General features: G+C 43.7%; 1 long non-coding RNA gene across 1 annotated transcript; it reads left to right on the plus strand.

Moving 5' to 3' along the window:
* The first annotated feature begins 4,996 nt into the window (after window positions 1–4,996).
* LOC118089802 (uncharacterized) lies at window positions 4,997–12,377 on the plus strand. The gene is made up of 3 exons (XR_004693184.2): window positions 4,997–5,301; window positions 7,303–7,412; window positions 11,793–12,377. It is a non-coding gene; the product is annotated as an uncharacterized LOC118089802 (long non-coding RNA).
* The last annotated feature ends 3,771 nt before the right edge of the window (window positions 12,378–16,148 follow it).

Below are 16,148 nucleotides of genomic sequence, written 5' to 3' on the forward strand. Positions count from 1 at the left end.
CCCAATTTTCCATTAGGAAGAGACCGACTTCCGTTTCTTTAAAGTCTCTCCTATTTTTCCAATTAATAAATTTAAAGTCCAAATCAAAATTCCACTTACTTCATGGAAACCTTTAATTTTATTCGGAAGAATCCACCGCTTGCCGGGTCAGGACTCGGAGCTTCGCTTCTCGGAGGTAAGTTATAGCCCAAAATGGCTCCCGCGGTTCCACCCCACCGGCTCTCGATCGCTCTACTGAGCTCTCGGGCAGCGGGGGATCCGCAAAACGGAGCAGCCGCTGGGCGCATGAGTCACCGGGACTCTCTACCCGGTGCTTTTACGGGGAGTCCGCTCGCTCTGCGGACTTCCCCCCCCCCTCCGCGAGGCCAGGGACTTCGGCACGCGAAGTCCCTGCGTCCTTCTCTCCGCCGCGACAGACCGGAAGCCCCAAATTTGTGGGAATGTTTAGGGATGCGGGAAAGGTTATATTATTCATAATATCCTATCCCAACTTGCGTTAACAAGTTCACAAACTTTGCAGAGTTTACATTCCCTTTTAAAAACACACGCAGCAGCAGCGATTGCTCAGGCTCGCTAGAACCTCTGTAATAATATATATTCTTAGTATATCTTCCCCTTGTTCCCTCTTTTAAAATAACAGTGATCTTAAAGTATAAAAGTTTACTCACATAATCATTTCTGTTCACAATCGGATCCCAGAAAGGGCAGATTAGCTTATAAAGACATATACCGTGTTTCTCCGAAAATAAGCCATACCCCGAAAATAAGCCATCGTGATAGGCAGTTTAACCTTGTAGGTTAAACTGTACCATACTTAATTAAAAAATAAGACAAGCCCTGAAAATAAGCCACCAGGTTTGTTTGTTTTTAGGAAAAATAAATATAAGACGGTGTCTTATTTTTGGAGAAACACAGTATACATGTGGAGTCTACTCTTAAGGAGTGGGCTCCATTGTCCTCTCTCGGCTGAAAGCTTTCTAACTAAGATGTTGCTTCTTCAAGAACGTGATGAAAAAAAAAGAAAGAGGAAACAGAAAATGGTGGCCAGGCCTAGTGCTCACATTCTGCAAGTAAGAGCACATGGGAAGCCACATCCATCTCTTAACATACAGGGGAGGGTCTGTGTCAGCTCAGGAGCTAAAAAGAAGTTCTCATTGGCTGACGCAGACAACCCCTTTGCCTTTGTTTGTTCTCTCTAAGGATGTTGTGCTTGACTGCTCCTGTGTTTTATATCCCACAAAATTCAATTGGACTTACCCATCCAGGGGTCCTAAAAAATCTTTACTTAGTTATTCTGGGTCCAATAGGCTCAAAGAGGCTTCTTGAGGAGTGGATGTATCGCCACCTCTTTCGAGGCAGTGGGGACCAGCAACTTGCACAATGATGCATTAACCAAACTCAGGACCCAACCAGTCAAACCTCCTCGGCTACATTTAGCATAGGAAAAACTCCCATAGCACCATTCACATCTTTGACAGACATGTACTTGGGAGACCTTGTTCAGGGATCAAGCTAATTGGGCAGCCTTGGACCAATTGTACTCTCTCAGAATTATTTTGTAGGTTGTTGAGAAGGTACCCCATATTTGCTGCCTTCTGCTGAATTGAGGAAGGGTACAGCAGAAACATGATAAATAAAATTGTTTGATGCCAAATCAAGTACAAGACTTTTCCATGGAGACAGTTTCCACATTCAGCTGAAAGTCACCCAGGGTTGAGAAACTGAGATATACATCTGCATGTGTGAACCAGTTTTATTTAGCCCTATCCTTGCCAATAACGTCTTTCCCAACATCATTGAAAACTTTATCTGAAAAAAGAAGTGCAAATCATGAGGGATGGCCTGTTTTAATTTTAATTGCATTAGGCCAAACTACACATATTTGCTTTGTACCCTATACTAATTGCATGCCACACCAGAAACATTTGTTGCTGCAGCTCCTTCCATGCCTTTACAGAATAAATATTGCTCGAAATTACAGTTGGCAATATAAAACTTGCCCGTTAGTAGTTGCTAGGGAGAAAATGAGCCTTGGGACAATGAGGTTTGGCATGGAGCTATGAACTTTCACAATGCAAGCCTGGGCAATAATGAGGAGGAAGACTCTTTTTAAAGAAGTGCATATGCTGATTGGACAGAACTGGCACGGCTGTTTGCCAACTTGCCATGATGAACTGTGCAAAAATGCCCCGGAAAAATCCCTTCCTCCTGGACACTGCTGACTGCTGAGCAATCTGTGCTGTGTGTGCTTTTTGTTTTGTGCTCTTCTGGGCGAAGGAAAAGAACACCCCCCCCTCCTGAGCTCAAATTCCCACATGAAGAAGAAGAAGAAGAAGAAGAGGTCAAAACCTTATTTATTACCTTTTTAATTTGAAATGGAAACAGTCGTGGCAACAATCTAGACTGTAAAAGAATGTTACAGTCATACCTTGTTTTTCGAACAGCCTAGTTCTCGAACATTTTGGCTCTCAAATGATCGAAACCCAGAAGTGACTGTTCCGGTTTTCGAATGTTCTTTTGGAACGTCCGAGGGGGCTTCTGCAGCTTCCGATTGGCACACCCATTACTGTGGCATGCACATTTCAATGTATCATTTAATGCACATCTCTGCCCATGTTTTTGAAGAACTAGTTGTGCATCTGCATTTTGTTTATGTGTGTAGCACTGAGACAGAGCCAATAGCTTCACACTGGAGAACAGGAACCACAGCTTCTAATGGCCCGCTTTTTATTTAAGGGCAACCAAAAAGCTCGAATGAAAGCTGACCTGGAGTTTCGTAATCATTCCAAATTTCTGCCAGAAAGTGAAAGAACTTGTGCTTTGTGCGCAAAAGACCCAGTTCACTCCTTGACATAATTTCTTTAAAGGGCATAATTTCTAAATACGTACAGTGGTACCTTGGTTCTCAAACTTAATCCATTCTGGATGTCCATTCCAAAACCAAAGCATTCCAAAACCACATGCGCTTTCCCATAGAAAGTAATGCAAAATGGATTAATCCTTTCCAGACTTTTAAAGACAACTCCTAAAACAGCAATTTAACATGAATTTTACCATCTAATGAAACCGTTGATCCATAAAATGAAAGCAATAATCAATGTACTGTACTATAAAATAAATAAGATAGCATTGTAGTTGATAAAAATTAATTCCCCCCCCCCTTACCTGCACTGATGATAGTCATTGTTTGGATGGGGGGCTTTTATCCATTTCTTCAGTCACACAATCAATCAATCAATCAGTAGCTGAACTGAGTTCCACACTGTCACAAAAACAAATTAACCGAAAAAGCCTCAAAAACAAAAACACAAAATAAGTTGCAAAAAAAGAGAGAAAAAGCGCCCAAACTTAATCTGTTCCAAAAGTCTGTTTGACTTCAAAAATCAAGCCACAGCGTCTGATTGGTGCAGGCGCCTAGAAAATAATAGCCGACAGCTATATCAGACGTTTGGCTTCTGAAAAAAGTTCGAAAACTGGAACACTTACTTCTGGGTTTTCGGCATTTGGGTACCAAGGCGTTTGAGAACTAAGTTACCACCGTAGATGCTAAACCTATGTGGACATCTCACTGTTCACCAAACAAAGGAGCTGTGCTCTTTAATCCCAAGCATGCAAAATGAAACTTGGGAAAGGCACTCTATTCACAAACAGGGACAATTTAAAATAAAAAAAATTCCTTCAGTAGCACCTTAAAGACCAACTAAGTTTTTATTTTGGTATGAGCTTTCGTGTGCATGCACACTTCTTCAGATCTTTAAGGTGCTACTGAAGGAATTTTTTTTTATTTTACTTCGATCCAGACCAACACGGCTACCTACCTGTAACCAGGGACAATTTAGTTCTTATTTAACATCACCTTTGTTTCTTTAAAGAAAAGGCATGAGCAGAAAGATAGGAGAAGTGTGTATGGTTGAATGAGTATGTATACCTATAAAGGTAAAGGTAAAGGGACCCCTGACCATTAGGTCCAGTCGTGACCGACTCTGGGGTTGCACGCTCATCTCGCATTATTGGCCGAGGGAGCCGGCGTATAGCTTCCAGGTCATGTGGCCAGCATGACAAAGCCGCTTCTGGCAAACCAGAGCAGCACATGGAAACGCTGTTTACGTTCCCGCTGTAGCTTCCCATTGTACCTTCCCGTTGTACCTTCCTATTTATCTACTTGCATTTTGACGTGCTTTCGAACTGCTAGGTTGGCAGGAGCTGGGACCGAGCAACGGGAGCTCACCCCGTCACAGGGATTCGAACTGCCGACCTTCTGATCAGCAAGCCCTAGGCTCAGTGGTTTAACCACAGCGCCACCTGGGTCCCCTGTATACCTATAAGGGCACCTCAAATATCCATTTTAGGAAGCCCAAGTAGAAGGCAGGGTTAGACGCCAGAGTGAGAAAGAGGCTAAAATAGAAAATACTTGGTGTGCATAGTTCTTTATTAAAGCTGGTTGGCATCTGTCTGTCTTGAGTGTGCGCCTTTGTGGTTGAAGTCAAACCATTGGAGAGTTACAGAACCCACTGTGGCTGTGGAGACCAGCATGGGAGAGGCATGTTTTGTTGCAGATGTACCATGGCAGTTCTTCTTTCTCCACTTCTTCAACTTCTCTGACCTGCTGCTCATCCTTCAACAGAGAACATTACAAGGTGGCAGGAAATGAGCATAATTAAAGTGGAAACAGTGCACTTGTAGAAAGCGCTAAAGGTCCCCCACACACACACACATTTATGACTGGATGTAAGTTTTTAGAGTTGGCTATCTGGAATTAGTGTCCAGGGGGAATTTATGGGTTCTCGAAACTCCCCCCCCCCAAAAGCTCTACAACTTCCCTAAAGAAAGCTCAGCCACTTTCTGTCCGAATTTTTACCTCTTGGAATATGACAACCCTTGACTCATGTTGCTCATGGATAAATGAGAGAAAGGAGGGGGATCTTCCTGATCTGCACTACTTCCCTCCCTCCTCTGATGCCCTCTTGTGTCTCTGCCTCCCAAAGGCTTGTTTGTTGCAGCAGCCCTGGCTACAATGTGCTCCGCAGGCGAATGGTGCCTCTGGGGCTGACCAGGCGGTGCTGGTTGCCAGGATCTGAGGTGGCCTCGGAGTAATCAAGCAAGCAAGCAGGCAAGGGAGCCCAGCTAGCCAGTTGACCAGCTCTTGCTGTTGGGAATGGACAGATAAGTGGGAGGCTGGGCAAGCAGACTGGCCTTTCTTGTGCTTGCTGTGTCAAGACCTGCCTGGGAGCTGAGTGCCCGGTGCCTTTCCACCGTGCAGGTCCCGGGCAGCGCCTGCTGCTGCCCCTACTGCCTCCCAAGGTAAGATGCTGGCCTCACATTCACCTTTGGTCAGTCTCCATTGGGCACTAAGGCTGGGGGAATCCTCTTCCCAGGCCCCTATGGGGCAGTGCGAGGAAGCACCTTTATTTGGGGCAGGTGGGGGGCAGCAGCATCAGAGGACTCCCAAGGAGAGGGGAGAGGAGGCTGAGGGAACACACCACAATGGGGGGGGGGCGTTCAGAAAAGGGTGAGAGGCTGCCAGCTCTGCAGGCAAGGGGTGACATAACTGGGATCCTGAGTCCCACAGGGGTGCCACAGAAAGAATGCAGTTGGTCAAGGGAGCCGCGGACTCAAAAAGGTTGAAAACCTCTGGGTGATGGTATGACAAAAGAAACGTTTGCTCGCTTGCTTCAGCAGACTGAGGGGTCATTTCCCTCAGCAAAGAGGAATTATGTGAAAAGTTTATTTCTTTCACTAAATAATAGGGAAATTGTTTCAGGAAATAACAGCCAGTTACCAGCCTGAATTGGCAGTTTCAAGACAGCCATGTTTCCTCTTCCTGTCTCCGTGTGGTGGCTCTAAACATGCTTAGAGTAAAGGTTCTTCTGAAGTCAACAATCACAACGCCCCTCTTGCTATCTCGCCTACCTGTACCTTATAAAGATTCTGAGAGAGCTGGAGGAAGCAACCCCTTTCCCTTCCTCATGGAGGAACTTAGGAAGCTGTCTTTTACTGAGTCAGACCATTAGTCTAGTTCAGTGTTGTTTCCACACTGACAGCACCAGGCATTTCTCCTAGCCCGACTTGGAGATGCTGAGGATTGAAACCTGTGATTTCCTGCATGCAAAGCAGGAAGCTACAGGCTTTGAGCTACAGGCCTTCTGTTGCCTTTGTGGGTCAAAATAGGCTGGCAAGGAACATTTCCATTTTCCTCTGGTCAGATTTATACAGACTAGTGTGCTTTCCCCTGCCTGGCTTTGAGTGATATTCCCTGTACTTTCATTTAGAAAACTGCATGTATGTTTTGACTTCAGTACACTCTGGATTTTACAGGCTGGGCTAATATTTCAGGGCCAACCTTGATGTGAAGCAGAACCTCATGGTTCTGAAGGGATGATGGGCGAAATCCAGAATTGGTTTCTGAATGGTACAGTAAGACGTCTTTAAAATGTTGGCCCTAGCAAGAGGAACAGGGCACACAATTTGAGCTGTGCTTCAGGCAGTAAAATGTTTAGGGCCAGTATAGTTTATTTGGGAATATATTTATGTGTAAAAGCGTTATGCTCGCTTGTCCACAGTGCTATTCAATTTGTACTCCCCCCCCCACTTATTAGCATATTCATATGGTAATAGTCTTCCATCTCCCTTCAGAGAGGTGGTAGCAGTCCTACTAGGCACAATAAGCAGGCACCCCCAAACTGCGGCCCTCCAGATGTTTTGGCCTACAACTCCCATGATCCCTAGCTAACACGACCAGTGGTCAGGGAAGATGGGAATTGTAGTCCAAAACATCCGGAGGGCCAAAGTTTGGGGATGCCTGGAATAAGGTATTCATTCAAAACAGAAAAGTGCATTATGTGGTAAATGCAGGGCTTTTTTCCAGCTGGAACTCGCCGGAACTTAGTTCCGGCACATCTCAGTGGGCGCCATTGCCTTTCTAAGAGAACAAGGTTCGTGGTGACTTCTGCCCCACCTTTTTCTAGAAAAACAGCAGTGGGAAAAGGTTATGTAGCACATGCCACCACCCCTTGTGTTGAACACATCTTGCATTGCATATTTGCATTGCCACTTTACCAGGAAGTAGTCCCGGGAGGTGATGGCTGACCAAGTCTGAAGAGAAAAATAAAATATAAAAGGGAGTCAGGTTTCCCGCTGAAAAAAGGAGTGCCAATATTGTTGTTGGAAATTAGAAGTTGCCATGGCTGCGCTCCCTGGGTTGCTGCAAGTTATTGCACTGCCAGGCACAAGATAATTCTCAAACATATATGAGAATCAAGGACCTCTACACTAGCTATAAGAATTTTTTGCATTCTTATACAGGTATACAAATGTGCAAGGAATTCTGGGTTGCCCACTGCAGCAGTCACCTGGGCAGCAGCATGCAGTAGCATCTCATCAGACTGTGGCTGGAATAGGTTGTATGTAAAAAGGTAAAGTACAAAAATCACGCAAAATACAGTAATAAAATGGAGGAATCCAGGAGCCATTGACTCCAAGGACCTGATTAAATAGATGTGTCTTGAGACTATGCCTGAAACTTACCAGTGAGGGAGATAGCCAGACTTATATCTACTGCCGCTGGCAATACAATCTCAGTGGAGCTGAGCTAGTTTAAGGATTTTCTGATCTTGGTGTGTGTGTGTGTGTGTGTGTGATGGATATTTGTTAAAAGAATTGGTACCTGCCCAATTATTTCCACTCACATTCTCTCTATTAGTCGAGAGAATGTAGCTTGGCAAGAGTCTTAACTATCATCCTGTTGAAGCCTTGTTCAATTACATACTTTGAGTGATCCCTGTCATTTCAAGTTAGCATTAAAAAAGGAGCCACTGAGATAATCTAACCCAGGGATAGCCATATGTTCCTAGACTCCAACTCCCATCATTCCTGACCTTTGGCCATGCTGGCTGCGACTGGTGAGAGCTGGAGTCCAACAACATATGGAGGGCTTAACATTGGGCACCCAGATGCACAGAATTGCTTTTGTGCGTCCTTGTTACAAACCACTGTGAAATCTCAGCTAAGACGCTCAAATCATATACCTGACTGACACTCTTCTTTGGAAATTAAACTCATTTCCAGACTTCATCATTCAAAAATTTTACTTACAGAAACTTATAGATGAATTAAAACATGGTATCTACAGCCACATGCTCATCCAAGCATGGTCTTACAGTCTCTTCTTCTAATTTCCAAGCAACTGTATTTTCCTCCCTAAAAAAAGTCCAACAACTTTGACCTGAACCCCTAAAAAGGGGGTAGATCACTGCCAGTTTTTAACTCTGTGAGTAGATTGCAGTCTCTTGGGAGTTGGCCACCTCTGCTCTACGTCATGGGTAGGCAAACTAAGGCCCGGGGGCCGGATCTGGCCCAATCACCTTCTAAATCCGGCCTGCGGACGGTCCAGGAATCAGCGTGTTTTTACATGAGTAGAATGTGTGCTTTTATCTAAAATGCATCTCTGGGTTATTTGTGGGGCATTGGAATTCGTTCATATACTTTTTTTCAAAATATAGTCCGGCCCCCCACAACGTCTGAAGGACCGTGGACCTGCCCCCTGCTGAAAAAGTTTGCTGACCCCTGCTCTATGTCTACGAGATATTGGCTATTGATTTCTAGGATCAATTCCAAGCGCTGGCGTTGACTTTTAAATATCTAAACGATTTGAAGCCATGCTCTTTGAGGGATTGCCTGCACCAGGCTTGAAGACCAGCCTCTCTTCTGCCCTGTCATCCAAACCCAGCACTCCCGACTGAGGGATCAGAAGTTTGCTTTGCCATTTCACGGACTGATTTCTCTCCAAATCGCTGTGTGCTGAGGGTGGATTTCTGATTGTGTGCATTGGCCCTTGCTCATAAAAGAATTTTTATGAAGACTGAACAAGATAGGGTCCTTGGTATCTGTGAAATGGTATCTGTAATGCTAGATATTCAGCTGCATATTGTTTGTGCAGGGTGCATAAGAATGGCGTAATTGTAGCTGTGCCTCCCTTTGGCTAAAGCATACAAACTTTTTATCTTTTTCAAACAAGTAAGCCTGAATTGCTTGCTTGGTCTAAGCGCTATTGAGCAACACCTCCTGATTGTGCCATCTGTAAACGTGCTTTCAGAGCCGTATCAAATCTGAGAAGAACAAAACAGTTATTTGTGAGGCCGTGAACAAGAAGCTGCTTGGTGTTTGCCATATAAGGATGTTCGACTATATAGGCAAAATGTGAAAGTTTAGAAAAAAATCCCCAACTCTCTAAAATGTTTATTCTTGGTCTATATGCGCAAGCCACAATTTGCATTAAATCCGATAAAGTGCCTTGCATGTGTGAAGCCTGTAAATAGTTTATCCTGTTGCACACACTATATAAATGCTTGCTGCTGCACACTTTATACATGATGCATGAAAAACTAGAGGGTGTAGCAGCAGGCCTTTACTTAAACACTGCAGGCTCTCATGTCGAGGTCAGGTGACTCATACAGACAGCCCAAGCCAGCCAGCATTGTGGGGCAGCACTTTCTGTGCTATGCTCGCTGTGACTTGAAGGAGTATGGGCTGAAGTTAGCCCAGGTCCAGGTCCAAGTTTTTTTCAATGGAGGCAGCTTCGCTGCCGCTGCCGTTTCACTTCAGCCAAGCAGGCTGAGGCGGAGCACAGCAGGCAGTGTCCCTGCCTGTCCTCTCCAGCTGCCCTGCTTCTAGGGGAGGGCAGCTGCCCCCCCTGCCCCATGCTGGGTACGCCCATGGGGGGGGAGTACAGCATCTGCATAGTCAATTGTTCTTCAATGGCCCAGCACTAAGTTATCCTTATGTTCTTAATGGCATCACTCTTGAACAGGAGGAATAGTTCAGCCTGTATTTTTCACTGGTTTGGCGCCTTTCCTCCACACTCCAAATATTATCTAAATTCTACCATTTATTGATTTTTAACATTCACTAACTCTTAGCAGTTATGGGTGCCATTGCACCTCCAAACTCTGTTACACCAGATTTGTAACAATAGTTTTCTGGTTGGCCAGAGAACAGGAGATGGAACAAAATGTTTTCAGGACCTCTCTGAGTTCAAACAGAAGGATAAAATTGGGGGGGAGGGGAGTGTGTGGCTTTGAGATTTGGGAGGTTGTTTTTTTTAAAAAAAAACTGCTTGCCATTCTCTTTCGGAGGGCTGTGCCCCAGTAGCTAAAGTGAACCAGGGTTTTTTTCTGTGTGAAGGAGCCTTATAGGATTTGGAAGCTTTTGCTTAACCACCGTTTGTTGTTTCGTCTGAACTGACAAACTGTGGTTAACATGAACAACATTTAGGTTAAAAACAACTGCACACAATGGCTTGTTAAACTGGCTTGTTTAAGCTGTTCCTGGCAGAAGGGAGAACTGATAGTTTAGCATTATGTCCAATATTATGAAAAGAATACTGAATGATATGATGACATATAAAGGATTAAAATAAACAAACAGAATGAGTTTTACTAAACCATGAGTTCCTGAACTTTCATCCTGTGCACAGCAGTTTTGATGGATTCCAACAAGAAAAGCCAGACATTTTAGACTTGTGGAAACCTCTCTCTGCATTTGCTTCAAATTCTAATTGTAATTTTTGGTGACAGTACTAAAAAATCAAACACCAAACTGCTAGTGGTTCAGGTTGGCTCACGACTGGAGAATTCTTTAGCAAAAAGGAGCTGCTGCCACTATGCTATGTGTATTCCCCCTTGTTGCTAAGGTTTTGCTTTCCTCCCTTTTCAAATAACACCCTCCAAGCCTACTTCAAGGTTTGCTGGAAGAGCCCTAGCGTCTGTTTAACATTTGCCGTTTCTCAGTTTAGTGTCAATAGACAGATAATGCCACCATGTGTCCCTTTCCTGGAAGACGAACCAGCCTCCCCCCATAATTCAAAGAGCTTTGGAACAGTCTCTGGGTGTGCTGTTTAAGCCCAGCTCCCCATTAAAACGAGTGAAACATTGCTGCTTATAACCTGCTGGGCCAGAGCAAAGCCATTTCCTGATAGCGGTGGAATTTTTACTGTCATAATTCAGCTCGGTATTATTGATTCATTTGCTCTGGCCTCCCCTGCATTGCTGGGTGCGATAAAATAAGTGGTTTTACGGATTAAGAGTGAAAACAAAGGCTGGCGATTCGTCTAATGACTAGTTACAAAAGCTCTGTAAATGGTTAGCACATTGGCACTTTGCTTATTTAGCCACAAAGGCGTTGATGCCATGTTATCTGAGCACCCAGAATGAGCCCATTGGCATTAACCCCCCCTCCCCACCCAAGAAGGTGGTTTTTGTTAGTACGGTTGTCATTTTCTAGAATGGCAGCTCAGCAATGTAAAACCTGAGGGAACGATAAAGCCAGATTTTTCTTCTTTTTGTTTTAAAAAATAATCCACCCTTGGCAGGCTCTCATGTCGAGGTCAGGTGACTCATACAGACAGCCCAAGCCAGTCATGAGGCACATATTTTTGTGACTTGGCTTCCCAGCACTGGCTCCAGTTCTGGAGCAGGGCATCAGAGTCATTCTGTTACTCATCACACCTAGAAATGTCTCCAGTTCCACCCTTTGGAGAGGACAACATTACCTAGCAGACATTTGAATCACAGACAGGAGTCACCCCTTAGATGCACAGATTCATGGGGCAAACACTTTTGCTTTCTCCGTAGGGAACAGCTCACTTCGTAGCCATCCTTATTTATCCCACATCCATCCTGATTTGCCAGAACAAAGTGTATGCTTCAAGGCAGTATCTGGTCCTTATTGAGCATTCATTTTTATTTGCTTACTGGATGTTTGAATGTCTTCTAATCAGGCATTTGTTCAACCCACAGTTTTCCATGCATTTTCCTCATCGAAAAGTCAGGACCATAAAGCGTCACGAACCCGGAAGGAGGAAAGTCCAAAGATGCAGCTCGGCTCCATAGCAGTAATCAAGTATTGACTGACACAAGGATTCCCTTTACAAATAATGAAGATTTATATAGAAGTACTTCCAACCTGGGAGTTCCATTATTATTGAAAAGAAAGAATCTATATAGCCTTAGATGTGTCAAACATTTGCATATACAGTGACCACATGCTTCGATATTTGTATAAGAAATAAAATTATGTCATATGTGAAATAAACCGATTGTTTGAGCTCTGCCCTTCAGGTGCTTTCGGTTTATGAGCGTTAACTTTATTTTGTACTATTAAATTGCTAATGGATTATTGAATATTTCTTCATTTGATATGAATCGTTCCCTTTTAAAGTTATGTTTTATTATGAGCTTTTGTACTGGGTCAGCTTAAAACAAGGTGTGTGTTCTTTGTTGTCTATTTTGTTGCTGTAAACCGCCTTGTGTTTAGCCATATAGAAAGATGGTATACAAATTAAAATTGAAATGAAATGAAATGAAGAAGGGCAATTTACATAACCTTTGGCTGCTTTTTTGTTTGTCAATAAACCAATAACCAAGTGTCAAGGACTAGGCAGAGGAGGAATGATGGAGACCACCTCCCCATCCGGACCCTTCCAGGGAGGAGGAAGAGGAAGACAGTATAGATTTACAACAGGGGTTTGTGGGAGGTAGCAGCTCAGAGGCAGATGAGAGGAAAGTTGGGAAATAATGGGAGAGCCAGAGCAACACCTGACAGACATGTTGTCACTAGAAAGCATTCCAGAGCCACCATCTCCCAGAACTTGGCGAGCCTTAAAAGTAGGAGAGAAAAGAGCTCAAAGACAGAGGGCACGCAGCAGCACCCGTAGAGGAGATGATGAGAATGATGAATGAGGAAGTGGGAGAGACGGGGTGGGGGGTGGGGGTGGGGGGTGGGGTGGGGATTCACTCAGGACAATGCCATTATCCAAGAGGCTGGGTTCTATAGCCTCTCTCTGTAAAGATTGAAATAAAAAGGGACAGTAAGAAACTTTTCCTTGCCTTTATAATTCCTGGGCAACCAGCAGGGAGCCACTGACAGCATCCTGACACCAAGGGGGATGGAGAGTCCATTTTTTAAAAGTGGTTTTTTTGCACTACTGCAGAGCACTTTAATCCACTCTAATTTTGGAAACCTAGGTCTGGGTTCAGAGTTTTCTGACTGCCAGCACAAGGGCTGTTGCATTAGCATAAGAGCAAGAATAATGGTTGTGGAGTGCAACTAGTACATTGCTAGGAGATTAATTTAGCACAATGTTGAATTCCTCCCCTAAAGTTCCAGTATATGCCTGAATTCTTCCTGCAACCTAGTGACAGTCTGGAGGTGCCCTTAGAAACATCTCATTTTCCTAGACAGGTCTTCTTATATGCTAGCAACAAACGCGTATTAGCTATCAACATTTCCTAGTTCGAATCCAGTAACGTTTAAGGCTCTGGTCGCGTATTGGTCCATTTATTGATTGATATGATTTATATTCTGCTTTTATTGCACATTGCCTCAAGGTGACTTACAATAAGCAGAGTTAAACACACGACATATATAACTACAATACAGTAATCAAATCATAAAAGCAGCAGCAGAATGCCATAAAACCAGCTTATACAAGCAATGAAAGTGATAAAAGGACAGCAAGCAATTCAAAGGGGTCTCGAATCTGACTCAAAGGCATTCAGGGTGTGAGAGAATAGGATGGATTTGGTCTGGGGTGGCCATGATAGCGGAATAGGTTGTGGTGCAGTTAGGGAATGTCGTTACCAGTCATGGTGGCATTCACATTTGCCAATATCCGTTATTTCACTTACTTCAAAATGTGATAAGCCACCTCTGGTGCATTTGGGAGCTGGTACATTTGCTGAGGCAGGGCCCGGTGCCTCCTTCCCATAGTCTTGCCCTTGCCAAGAATTGGCACCAACTGGGCATGTCTAAGAAATCTGGGGGCCGCCTGTATAACCTCAGAAGTGAGGACACCCAAAGAAGGTCTTCTAAAGCAGGACTTAACTGATGGACAGGTTCGTGTGGGAGAAGATCCTAAATGAGGCATCACACGATTTCTTATTTTTCCAGCAAGTTTCACCATTTCTGCATGCTGTATTCCATAAGTGTTTGTATCCCTTCTTCCTTTGCTGGGACTTCTGCTTCTTTCTATTTTGGGGCGAGTAACATTCTTGCTGCTGTAGTACCATACATGAATAAGTTTCTATACAGTTTAGGTAGTTCTGTCCCCATAACTCCCAAAAGAAAAGTTTCTGGTTTGTTTGGTGTTATGGTGTTTGTTTGTTTTTTACAAAAATATTTTAAGCATCCTTTTCAATTCATTATATATCATTTCCCAGTAAACTTTAACCTTACTACAAGACCACCACATATGATAAAAAGAGCCTTCTTCCTCTTTACATTTCCAACACTTATTTGATTTAGATTTATACATTTTTGCCAATTTACTCGGTGTTAGATACCATCGATATTGATATGCACACTTTACCCTTGCACGTGAATTTCTGCATATTTTACTCAGTTGCAGAACTGCACTGCAAAATTCAGGGTGGTGCCAATTTTGAAAGAACAGGTCGTAGCACTCTCCTTGCCTAAAAGGTGTTAGGAAATCAGTACTAGGGCTATCTCTGCACCCAGAAAACTCCATGTTTCATCACGCCCCATCCATATCCCACCTGCTTCCATCTTTGATCCATTTGATTCTGCCTTGGCTTTGCTCCTGACCTGTCAGTTTCCACCTCCCAGATCTGCTGCTCTTCAGCATCCCAGGAGTGAGTGGAGACAATATTTTTTTCAAGCAAAATTTGGCATCCTTATAAAAAGCAGAGACATCACTTTGCTGACAAAGGTCCGTATAGTTAAAGCTATGGTTTTCCCAGTAGTGATGTATGGAAGTGAGAGCTGGACCATAAAGAAGGCTGATCGCCGAAGAAATTGATGCTTTTGAATTATGGTGCTGGAGGAGACTCTTGAGAGTCCCATGGACTGCAAGAAGATCAAACCTATCCATTCTTAAAGAAATCAGCCCCGAGTGCTCACTGGAAGGACAGATCCTGAGGCTGAGGCTCCAATACTTTGGCCACCTCATGAGAAGAGAAGAATCCTTGGGAAAGACTCTGATGTTGGGAAAGATGGAGGGCACAAGGAGAAGGGGACGACAGAGGATGAGATGGTTGGACAGTGTTCTCGAAGCTACAAACATGGGTTTGACCAAACTGCGGGACGCAGTGGAAGACAGGAGTGCCTGGCGTGCTATGGTCCATGGGGTCACAAAGAGTCGGACACGACTAAACGACAACATTGTGGAACCAGCTTTCTTAAGACTTAGGAAATCCATTTTATCTGTCACTTGCTGGCAATTCTTATTCGCCCTTTGAAAACAGGAGAGCGACTGTTGCCAATCCTATACCCTTTTAAAATGCGACTCTTTTTTGGGGGGGGTTGTTACTGTTATTGTTTTTATTTTATAGATTCTGATCTTTTCTGTGAACCACCCTGAGACCCTCCGGGTGTCGGGCGGTATATAAATTCAATTAATAATAATAATAATAATAATAATCCCGATACAGGTAGATTCGCACACACTTCCTTGAAACCGTCTTTTCCAGTACAACAGTTTGCATTTGAATATGAAACAAATGCACACATGTAGGCAATTACCACCAGCAAAGTGTCAGGAATTTCATGAGGTTTGGGGGGTTAATGAAAAAAATGTATCTGTCACAGCAGATTGCGGTCAAATGTGAGCCTGTCTTCATTCCTTTGCAGGGATGCCAACATTCCAACCTGGAGCAAGGGCTGTCTATATTGAACTACTTACTGGTGGCAAAAAGTGTTCTCTTTGAAGTTGGCTGATGTTTCAACCTTAATTGGAAGTTAAGAGAGTGTTGGGTATGGCTGTTTTCTTTAAGTACGTATTCCTGCCTATGCCCACACAGGTTGATAGCATAAGAATGCAACTAAAAAGAAAGTGTCTGTGTCAGAAAAAAAAAGTTTCTGCCTTTGCATCTGGCATAAGGGAAACAGAACCCAACACCCTCCTCTCCCATGTGCTCATCCTGTTTTACTTTTAATATTGGGGTTATAACAATACAGATTTATATATTGTGCAACCAAAAATAGGTTTCCTTCTTTTAAAATCCAAACGTTTCTACTATATCTCTTTGTCAAGCGTATTAAACATGATTTCAGATAACTTTAGCAGGACCTTTTGCTGCCTGAGATGAAAGACAAAATGGTTTGGTCTGTTAGCAAAACCACTTAAATAATGCAGA

The sequence above is a fragment of the Zootoca vivipara genome, chromosome 8 (assembly GCF_963506605.1).
Source record: "Zootoca vivipara chromosome 8, rZooViv1.1, whole genome shotgun sequence".
Taxonomy (NCBI): domain Eukaryota; kingdom Metazoa; phylum Chordata; class Lepidosauria; order Squamata; family Lacertidae; genus Zootoca; species Zootoca vivipara.